A 12,319-nucleotide genomic window follows, 5' to 3' on the forward strand; every position below is an offset into this window, starting at 1 on the left:
TGGGTATGTAACATCATACACAAGTCCACTATGGGTTACACAACATTCAAAAATGTCCATGAAATTGAGGTGGTTATGGATAAGGAAAAGAATTTTGATGTGCATATCAGTATCAACTATTAGGAGACCATGGACTTGAAGAGTTTTTTAGGCAACTAGAGGAGATTGATGAGACAAGGAAACATGCACTCTTAATGGAGATCCCTATGACGCTTGATGGTAAATGCACTGATATAACACCTTACCACATCCTTAAGAGATCTTTTCAAGTCTCATAAAAAGAACTATTGTTGGAAAATGAATCCTTGAGGAGTTGAAGATGTCCCTAAGGCACTATGGGTATATGATAACACACAATCCCACACTAGGGCTACACCTCAATCAAAATTGTCAATCAAATTGAGGTGGTTATGCATATAGAAATTGAGATACTAGCCTTTTACTTTGCATATGAGAATCAACTTTAGGAGAATAGGGAATTGAAGCATTTTCTAGGTAACTAGAGGAACAATTGTAGAAAGAAGAGTAGACACCAAAAACTCAAAGGGTATCGGAGCAACCTAGAGGATGATTTGGTCTTATGATTCTACAAGCACCTAGATTGTCAGCTCAACAAAAAGCTCCTACTAGCATTGGTTGGTCTCTACAAGGTCCATGGTAGAGGAGCACAAGAATGTTTCCCATCTAAGATAAGAATTAGGAGACACACATGGGCATAAGACTTCCAACAAGCAACATTGAAAATCTGTGAGAAAAAGATTTGCCATCAAAAAAATGGTAAGCGCCCAAAATCAAGGGCATAGTAGCAATGTTGACTCAAGAGCAAATACCAAAACTTTCCCAAAAAAGGTGTAAATTTCACTAGACTTGCCAAAAGGCCACAAGATAAGACAACTCTCTCGTCACACCTCACCCTTAGATTATGGCAACCCTTAAAGCCCCTCTCACACACTTTTATCATGGCATTCTTTTAAGGCCCTTGCACAATTCACATAATAAGAGAACCCAAAACAAACTCTATGGCTTTGCCAAAAACAAAGCCTCACATACTCATAGTAGATCAAATGGAACGGACAACCCTCTAGCTCAACACCACAACTGGGACTAACAATTGATAGAACAACTGATTTAAGATTGGAGATATCTTTGTGGAGTTTATAGAAAAGATCCTCTTGATCGGGTTCAAGGAAACCTAGCAGCCATTGAAGGTTGAGTTCTTCATGAATATCATCACATAAGAGTTCCAGGTCGGCTAAGATCGAATCTCAGCCATCAAATCAATCCATTTTCATCACGTAAGAGATCCAGGTCGACTGAGATCGAATCTCAACCATCAGATTAAACCATTTTCAGAATAGGACTATGACTGGCCCTTTGAGGTGAATTGACCATGGCAAGTACCTCCCAAACTCCCACAACACAATATTTTTGAATTTCAATCACGTCCCTAGGACCCTCCACTTGGGAGAATGAGAGTTGAGGTGGTAGGTGATAAGGAAGCAACAAAGACCAAGGTGGTGCTAGCAAGGATGAGCTCTAGATATTTAGGGTGATGCAAGATTCTAGCAAGGCCAACCAATAGTTATTCGCCCTAAGTGTAATGAACATTGGACAGGGCGAAAGAGTCTATTGCTTAGCCATTAAACATTAAAGGGACTCCAAGGCAAGAGGAGAGGCCATGACCATGGGATGGACACGTTGACTATGAAGTGATGAAAATGATAAATGTATAATAAGGGGAGGATGTAGATATTTTGGAGGAAATTAAATCCCTGATATATGCATTCGTGCCTTTTCGCTCACTTTCTTAAGCCCCTCAATGGAACCCTATATTTTGGGATAGCCCCAAGAGCACGCGCGACGGGGTATGTGTGAGCAAGCATTCAAGAGGCAATAATTGGCTCTAAGTACACCCCCCTCCCTTTCTCGCCTGTATTTGTGAGCCAAAGAATTAGATGAAACTTGTCTCATGCAAAAAATGAGACAGGCATTGGATATTGGACGCTGAGCATGACGAGCTGTAGAAGCCTTATACATTGCAACAAAACTATGCTGTCTGCTCCAATTGTGGTACATGACGAAGGGATCAAGGCAGATAAGCAAATCAGCTCAGTACCTTGGACCATGGAGCAACACCAAGTATAAGCCATACATGTTTTGGCCAGGAGCCAAAAAGAATGGCATCTTTACACATCGCTTCATCACCTTCGCTTAGCTGCAGAGCACAATGGGGTGCACCCCTCCATCGATATGGTTGGCTGAGCACCCACAGTGCTGTTGCAATGTGGTAGCCCAAGCAGCTTGAGATAGGACCTCTCCATGCTAAGCACCCACGATGGTGCAAGGAAGCATGGTGCCTAGATGTGGAATCAAAATGAGCATAGTCTCCTACTTTGACGTCTTGCACCTCGCAGTTGTACTGACAACTCAAGCAGATCTTATGGTTTACACAGCTACCTTAAGCTCTACTTCTAGCCTATTAGTGTTCTTGTTGTCTTCACTCGATGCTCATTGTCACAACTAACATAGTCTCGTTTGGGAAAAAAAAAACTAACATAGCCTCCCTCTCTCGATTATCCATTCTATGGGATTGGAAGCTCTTACGTTCAACCGCTACCCCTATCTCTCGACTATACATTGTGTGTCAGCTTTCGAGCTCTTATGATTTAAACAATGCGGCTTATCTTGTATTAGTAGGGAGTAATACCGGCCTTATGCTTGATAAAACATAGAGAAATGTATGCCTTTGCAACAATAGATGCATGCAAGGTATATCACCTACATTCCCCTCACCCTTAGATAGAGCACCGATATGTACAAGTGAGCTGAGTGCTATAACAAGCATGAGGAGGCGACAGATGAAAAGTTGGGATGTAGATCATATTGGAAGCCCCTCCGCCCTTAATGTTTTAGGAAATAATACGCTCTTACATTTTCATACCCTCTCTTTGGAGATTAGTAGGAAGAAACGATAGACATAGACCGACAGACTCATCAAACACGTCATTTTCATTTGTATTACTAAGCATCTTTTTTCACTCAATCTTTACTTCCATGTCTATGACTCTCCACTTAGAATAGAACAAGATACTGACAATGTGTTGATCCCTTTTATTACATAGGGACAATCAATATACTCTAGTTCTGATAGTTCTTGTAGAAACTAGTTGACAATGAATCGCTATCTTACCCTGAGCAGCGGAGCATTTAAACTATGTGCTTCAATGGTAGTCTCCATTATAGAGCTCATATGATGGACATGGTTGAGATCAAACTCACTCCTCTAATATGGCTTGCTTGACCCATAAACGACTTACACACCCAGACGCAAAAATATATTCAGCCAAGTCTTGTTTTGGGTCATGACAAGTCCCTGGTCGGTGTATTGCATTGACCTGGGAAAAGCATGATAGTTTCCTTTGTCTGCATTAGCCACTTGGTCATGCAGGAGATCTCAGGGTTGATTGTGAAGATTGAACATAATACCCCTACCACCCGAAAGAGATTTTAATCTACCATACTATCCTTATTCATTTGGCACAATGAACATTGAGTCATAGAAGAAGATCCCATCCTTTTTTAATTCTAATGGTGTGCGACCTTCATACTGAAGACTCTCGATCTCAACATGGAGGACATGCAACACCCCAGCTATGCATGCTGTAGGCTCCCACTCTTTGTAAAGTAGATGGCTCCTTAACCTGTGTTTAATGGGCCATGTCAAGAGTGACACCTCGATTCTGGCAGTCTCCTTTGAGGAGAACTAAGATAGACCGGACCTCGATCGTGCATGCTCTGGTCACTCTCTGTGTTGTGTGTGGTCTTTGCATCTCTAGCTTGACAGTGCTGCATCGTCTCTCCTCATTGGTCCACACTGCCCTCATGTTAGCTAGCTCCTCCTCCTCCATCCCATTATGTGCTGGAGCTGACTCAAATGCATAGACGTTTGTGACGTTTGGCTATGCTTGGTCTACCTTAGCCTCTTAAGGTGTGAACATGGGAGAGGAGATGTCTTCCCGATTTTTGTGTTACTCATTCATGTTCACGGCTTCCTTTCCACGTATAGGGATTATTTGACCCTAAGTTAGCCATCAACAAAAACTGTAATATAGAAAATTGGGTATTATTATTGTTGTTGTTTCCTCCGATGTATGCTTAATAAGTGCTTCCAAATTCTTCTATGTTGTTATTATTATTGTTGTTTCCTCTGTGTATGTTAAATAAGTGCTTTGAAATTCTTTATGATCACGTCCAAAAACTCCGCCCATATATTTCATTTACATAAGGACCTACTTTACTTCACTGCTCTGAGACATCTTTGTAGCCCACCAGAGAGCCACCACCTGCACCAGCTTTAGATTTTGAGTTTCAATTTTTAGCTTTGAATTTGGGCTCTTTAGCTCTTTAGCTTAGTATAGCACTCAACAAAGGCCCTGGCATGTCCTTTGCTTCAGTCCACAGAGTCCTTGTATGAGTTTATTCTCTTGATGTACATTGTGCGATAGGTCAATGAGGCCTCCTGAGGACGTTAATCTCTCCCTCCCTCCCTGAGGTAGACCAAAATGTCATGGACTTCTATGCATTTGAGTCAGCTCTAGGACATAATGGGATGGAGGAGGAAGAGCTAGCTGACATGAGGGCAGTGTGGACCAATGAGGAGAGACGATGCGGCACTATCGAGCTAGAGACACAAAGACCACACACAACATAGAGAGTGACCAGATCATACACGATCGACGTCCGGTCTATCTCAGCTCTCCTCAGAGGAGACGGCTAGAATCGAGGCATCACTCTTGACATGGCCCATTAGACATAGAAGTCGAGGAGACCACGTCCAACATAGCGAGAGATAGCTCGACAAATGTAGACCCGAGACATCTTTCCAGCCCACCAAAGAGCCACCACCCGCATCAACTTTGAATTTTGAGTTTTGAATTTGGTCTCAATCTAGACAGAGAGTCTACATACATCAAAGTGGAGCACAAGGGCTCAAAGATCTAGAGGTATTCGATAGATAGTAGAAGAACCTTTGGTAAGATCAAAGGACCACAATTTGTTGGGACTTTGGATCTATCTTTTGTATTGTGTCCATAGAAAATATATTGTTTTGGTGGATTCTATATCTGGCTTGGATCATTGTCTATTAGCTAGTCTGCACATCTATGTGAAGTACACTAGGATAAGAAGTTTGTGATTCCACCCAACCCATTAAAGTAGTAAATTATGTAAATCATCACTATCATATTTGAACAATATGGTAAAAAATTATGAATAAAAGTAAGTAATATAAATCTTTTATAATATATAAATATAATTCATTTATTATTCCTTAAACTATGTAATTTCAAGGCCTCTATAAAGTATCATACCCATCAGGTATCATTTGCACGGTTTGAAATGAATATGAGTGAATCCTTGTATCTTACCATGCATCATCCTTGGGTGTTGAAAAATATGCTTCGTTGTGCTTATAACGTATATGATATTTTGTACAAGCCTTAAACTCACTTTGTTTAAGGCCTCTATAAAATTTCATACCAATCAAATATCATTTAGGTGGTTTGAAATGCATATTTTCTTGTTTCTTATCATGCAGAATGCATGAGTGTAAAAAAACATGCATCCTGTGTGCTCTTGGCCCACGTGCTTGTCCATCACTTTGCTCAACCCTTAAACTTACTTAGTTTAAAGCCTGTGCAAAGTGTTGTACCCATTGAATATCAATTGCATAGTTTGAAATGCATTTTTACATATTTTTTACTAAACCCTAAACCCTAGACCACTATATGTAAATCCTTTATATCATGTGTGTTCCAGGCCTAATTTCATATTCCCTTATCTATGAATTTTCCCTGAATAAAATGCACCCTTTTCCTATTCAATCTGTGAATACCTCCTTTAAAAGGTACCATTATGTATTTTAAAAATATGCAAAAATAAGATTTTAAAAATCCCTTTTGTTGAACCCACATGCTATGCTTACATATTTGTGTGACCCCCTCGAGCCTAGACTCCAAACCCTTAACCCTAAATCATACACCCTAGACTCTAAATCCTAGACTCTAGACCCTAGAATATAAAATCTAGACCTTATTTGGGATCGAGATGAAATCATTCCAAGGATATACTTTCAAGATATCAAGAAAACTTATTTTGAAGGGATAAAGTTGAGATGTTGTCTTGCTCTGAAGAAGTTGTAGCAGTTGGAAGATTTAAGGGATATGCTCATAATTTTGTTTGCATGGTGGAGGTAATTAAGCTGACTAGTGTAGGCGTCATTGAAAATGCAATGGATATTACATCACATATACAAGTACATCTCATTTATAGGTCCATAATACTATCAAATGGGGATTAGATTTCTTGAAATCAAATTTCCCTAGGAGAGTTTCCTTCAATGTGGTGGAACACTACAAGACACGGGCCATTTTTTAATACTGATACCAATGCTAAATTCAAAGAATTGTTTTCTTAACATGTGGAAAGTGTCAGAACATCCGTCGGTGTGGACGTCGCAAAGAAACCATCAGTGAAATACTCCTGAGAAATTCCAGTATGGGCATCGATGTAGGCCTCAGTATATACCAACATTGCAGTGTAGATACAGGCGTCAGGATATACCAACATTTTTATAGAAGCTTTAAAAAATATATGTGGGGCAGGATGGGGCTTGTTTCAATCCCATCCTACCCCACATAATTTTTGTTTCCATTAAAATCACAATTAAATGTTACAAATGTGGAGGTGTACATTACAATTTGGCAAAGAAAGTCTACAAAGTAATGGCAATGTGCTACAAAATGTCAAATATGCCGAAGCGATGCACTTATGTGCTACAAAATTTCAAAAGTTCCAAACTCCAAAATCATGGCTAATTTGTCGAGGCAATCTACTACAAAAGGGTAGAAGTGCCGAAATATTGAACCACTAAATGTCCTATCCTACTATTGCTCCTCTTCATCCTCCTTGCCCTCCTCATCCTTCTCATGCTCAGCCTCTCTTTGTGTTCCCTCCTTGCCTCCTCATCCTTGGTCTCTCTGCGTGTGGTGGATCCCTCGCTCTCCTCTTCTACATACCTAGCCACTTCAGATCCCATCTCTCCATCCTAATCTCCTCCGGATGGGTCAAACATGCCGCCCTAAGAATGAAACAGGTTAGAAAAGCTAAGAGCTTTGATTGTAAGAAAATGATGATAGTAAAACGATAACGAAGAGGAATAGGGTATACTCACATGATGTGCCACCACCCTTTCCCAATAGATGTGGACTCCTTCTCTCTCCTTCTACTTAAACCATGCTCTAGCTCCAAACTTGAATGCCCTTATATACTCCTCATTGTCTAGAGGCCTTCCAATCACAGATTCCTATGGATCCAAATTCAATTAGTTAGATATGAATGACAAGACATTTGATTGATTGAACATATTAGAAATTCAGTGGAAGATAAATATATACTTACCACCCATGCCTCGTTGTCAAGTCTTCCACCACTCCTGAGGTGGGAAGGACCTACAGTCTCCAGGCATATCCTTACTGCCCTCCACTGAGGCCCAAATGCATCTAGATTCTCCCTATAAAACTTATTTGCTCTCTTCCAATCCTTCGGGTCCGCCCACCCTAGCTTGTGCTTACCCCCCTTAACAACCTCCCTTAGTTCATATCTAGGAGACCTAAGGAGCTCCCCCATGCAAGTAAGCATGGCATTTTGGTCAAACTCAAACTCTTTAGGATTTGGAAATTTGTCTCTTGAGGGCTTCTATGTAGGCATCCTTCATTTTATTGTCCTATTGATTCCAAGGTCCAAATATATCATTGGGGAAGTCGATTCTCACCAACCTCATGTATCTTGTGACCGCCTTGACATCCTTGTCCTGTATAACCTCCCCAATGCTGTTCACTCTGTGGGAAATGTCCTTGAGCAAATCAAAGACCGAAGGATTCCCAGTGGATGGAGTAGTAGATCTAGAGTGAGGGTGGAGCTTAAGGAGTGAGGAGTAAGGGAGCGAGTGGTCTCTGGGGTGCTACATCTTGTGAGTGGAGAGGGCAAGGGACCTGATTGGTATTGTGTCTCATGAGGAAGGGGAGACCTGTAGGGATGTGAGTGTGTAGACTCGTCTACATCCCTCATGCCACCACAATAGCCTTGACCCTTACTAGTCTTTCTAGAGGACCTACGATGGGTACACCCAAGTGATTGTTGAAACAGTGTCGATAATGAGGCAAGTGTTGAGGCACACTAAACAACACTTTATTCATGAGTGGTTACATATATAGGCAACTGACTCCATGTTGGTAGATCTCAAATCCACAATCATCTCCATAATTAGCTCAATCAGTTACCTCCTACGATCACTCCAATCCCACACATCACACCAACCAGACATACCTAATTGTTGCCAAGTCACTAGACTCACCTACTGATGTGCTCACACAACTTCACACACTATCCTACAATCAATAATTTATAGACCATATGCTATGCCCAAAATATCACTTTGTTCTAACACTGCCCCGCAAATTGATGACGTCATCCCTCGGCAGTAGTACATGGGTTGCTCCATGGCTTGCCCACAATCATGTGGCAACACACATGGCCCCAACCTATGCCTCACTCCTAGGATTCTTGGTTTACAAAGGGTGGTGTCTCTAGAACTACCAAGTACATGGACAACAAGCACACTCAACTAACTTAAAGGAAAAACTTTGACCATCACCTCTAAATTTCCCCCAAATTGCAAGAAATAGAAACTATAGGCCGAAATTGGAGAGCTTCAGTGCATCAATCAGAGGGCTTTCATGTGGAAATCAAAGATCTTGTAGTCACCCATCAGCAGCAACAAGAAGCATCTGCAAAGAATTGTGCCATGTCACCCAACATTGCAATGGCAAAATCATGAAGAAAAATGACAAATGTGGCTTCTCTATGGACCAATGTTGACCAAAATTCACATGCAGGAAGCTTGAGGCATTGCTGAACCTTAGCTAAGATCTTGGAAACCAATTGCAACAGTAGCTCCAAAATTTGATGAATTTTTACTCAGCACATGTCGTGTTGGCACTGCAAATCCGCACTTAATTTGGTCGAGCCCTCCAGTGGGAAAGCATGCCCTGAGGAGAGGATTACTGGGCTCAAAGTATTCTACAAATCAATGGTTGGATGCAAAAAATTCATCCTCATAAACTCGGGGTAGAAGAGTAGAAGAAGAGGAAGCTCATGTTTGGTTTGGGGAAGAAGGTGGACATGTGGCAGAAGCTAGGTAGGCATGGCTAGAAGTGGGTTCAAGGCTCTGATACCACCTGTTAGAATAGTGTACATAATGAGGCAAATGTTGAGGCACACTGAACAACACTTTATTCATGAGTGGTTACATATATAGGCAACTTCCTCCATGTTGGTAGATCTCAAAATAAACAATCATCTCCATAATTAGCTCAATCAGTCACCTCCTATGATCACTCCAATCCCACACATCACATCAACCTGACATACCTAACTACCAAGTCACTAGACTCACCTATTGAGGTGCTCACACAACTTCACACACTTTCCTACAATCAATAATGTCTAGACCATATGCTATTCCCAAAATATCAATTTGTTCTAACAGTGATGACTCTTTGGAAGGGGCTATAGGGGATGGTTGTTGAGTAGGTAAAGTCATCGATGTCCCTGACCACCGAGGGGTGTAGGAGAGGGAATAGCTGAAGTAATTTGGGATAAAAGAGAGAAGAGTCTCGCTGCCTCCGCATCGCTCATGGATGCGACAAACTTGTCGAGACTCCTGACGAAGCCATGGGCTATTAGCAAAGGAGTTCCCCAAGGGGTAGTCATAGGGGTAGGCCTGAGAGGAGTTGGCCCATTGGGAGTCCACCCAGGGGTAGTGATAGGGGTAGGCACCTCAAGAGTCAGATGAGTGGAAAGAAAGTCCTCTAGAGAGTACATCCCATGATGTCTCCTCCTACGAGGGGCCCCATGATCACGGGGTCCATGCTCTCTGGACGTGCAACATGCTGACATGTCTAATTTGGAAGGATTTAACAAACCTAGACACAAACAAGGAAAGAAACACAAACACATGAGTGTAAATTAAAAAGTAAAAAAACCAATAAATACTTACTCTTTACTTAAAATACAATTTACTACTTAAAACTCAAGTTCAATTTACTAGAACTATGAAAATACAATTTACTTAATACTTCATCATATATTATCATATATCTCCATAAGTTACATTACCATATGTATCCAAAAGAGTATTCATATACCAAATTTGGGTCCAAAAGAGTGTTCAAGTACAAAATTTATCTCCAAAAGAGTTTTCATATGCAAAGATAAGAGCAAAAATAGTATTCTTAAGCAAAATTTATTTCCAAAAGAGACATTCTCCAAAATTTTTAAAAGAGAGGAGGAGGTCAGAGGTGCTTTCCTCCTTCTCACCACTAGATGGGTCACTCGAGACCTCATCTTCCACTTCTTATAATATATAATTATACTCTTCTTAGACTATGTACTCATGGTCCAAGAAGACATCTGCATAAACCACTATGTCTTTGATAGTGTCCTCCTTGCTAAGCAGTTGCTTGAAGTGGTCTCTCTAAAGCTTATAGAGATCCCGTAGGTTATTTCGTACCTCCCTCAGAAAATGCCACTCAATGCATGATTAGTCTAGACCCCAACCACACACATGTGCTTCGATGTTAAACTTTACCAATCTGCATCATGTGCAATCTTTTCTGCTACATTTGATAGTAGAGTTTGGATGTCCTGAATGAAAGAAACATGGGGAACTGTGTTAGGGTTTACAAAAGACTATCATGGAGGAGGGCGTTCCATTTTTAATCTCTTTGAAAAAAAATTACCAAATACATGCATATAAAACACATCACAAATCATATTAGGGCACTCATTCAAGATCTGTGAAATAATTCAGGGTACAAACAAGCTACATTCACATTCACTTCTATTCAAAGAATTATATATATCGCACAAGGCAATATATTCTGAAAAGTTCATTCTAAAAAACTTTATTACATCCACTCTCCTTTATTCCACAATCTACGCCAATCACATCCCCTATCACCTTATCCGCTTTATCCTCCTTAGCTTTTATACATTTGATTCTTTGCTTTTCCTTGAGTCCGCTTCACCCTCCCTCAATCGTTAAAGTCTCCCCTTCTCTCTTCTTTGTCTCACCCCACTCCCTTGCTATATCCCATCTCACACCAATCCCTTCTTTTTATTCCCCTCCTTCCACTCCTTCCACTCTACTACTCCTCATCGCTCTCACATTGCCTCCTTCTCGTCTCTCCCTTCTCATCACTCCCTTCTCTTTGCTCTCTCTCTGCTACTCCCCATGGCCCCTAGCAAAAAATCTTTAATAGCATACTTCGAGGAGATGTGCAGTCAATATTACGATATAAAGGATGGGGAGGTAGATGTACCATTGCTCCCTGGGGCACATCTGTGTCCAAGTGCACACACCGAGGGCAATGATCATTCTAACCAAGACAAGACCAATTGAGGAGATGTTGAGCGTGATCAAAGAGGAAGGCCACTTGCCCAAGGAAGCTCCTTGGGCTAAGGAGGAAAAGAAAAAAGAGGAGAAGGATAAGAAGAAGAAGAGAGATGACAAAGGAGAAAGAGGCACTTCATCAAAGACTGAACGATGAAGAATTTAATTATAGTTTATAAGGTACTCCGATTTGGAGAATGTAATTACAGTTTCTAGTATGTGAGAGGGAGCCCTCTCTTAGATATTTTTTGTAACCCCTCTTGGATATTTGTTATGATCTATGCATGATGAGATTATGTTGTATCCCTCTCTTTGTAATTTGTTATTTGTTATTTGGAAAGAGAGGGGAGAAACGAGAGGGAAAAAGAGAGGATGGAAGAGGAAAAGAGAGGGGAAAAGAGAGAGGAAACAGAGGGAAAAGAGAGGAAAAGAGAGAGAAAGAGAGAGGGGAGAAAGAGGACGTGAAAATAAGAGAAAGGGGAAAGAGAGGAGTGAAGGAAAAGAGAGGGTGGAAGGGGAAAAGAGAGGGGAGAAGGGGAAAAGAGAGGGGAGTGAAGGAAAAGAGAGGTGGAAAGGGAAAAGAGAAGGGAGAAAAGAGAAGAGGGGAAAATAAGAGAGGGGAGAAAAGAGAGGGGAAAAGAGGGGAAAGAGAGGGGAAAAGAGGGGAAAGAGGATGTGAAAATAAGAGAAACGGGAAACAGAGGAGTGAAGGAAAAGAGAGGATGGAAGAGGAAAAGACAGGGGAGAAAGAGGGGGGAAAAGAGAAGAGAGGAAATAAGATAAGCGAGGAGAAGAGAGGGGAGAAGA

This window comes from Dipteris shenzhenensis, chromosome 21 (genome assembly GCF_047967505.1).
Source record: "Dipteris shenzhenensis isolate YYH24624 ecotype China chromosome 21, Dip_SZ_1.0, whole genome shotgun sequence".
Classification (NCBI taxonomy): Eukaryota; Viridiplantae; Streptophyta; class Polypodiopsida; order Gleicheniales; family Dipteridaceae; genus Dipteris; species Dipteris shenzhenensis.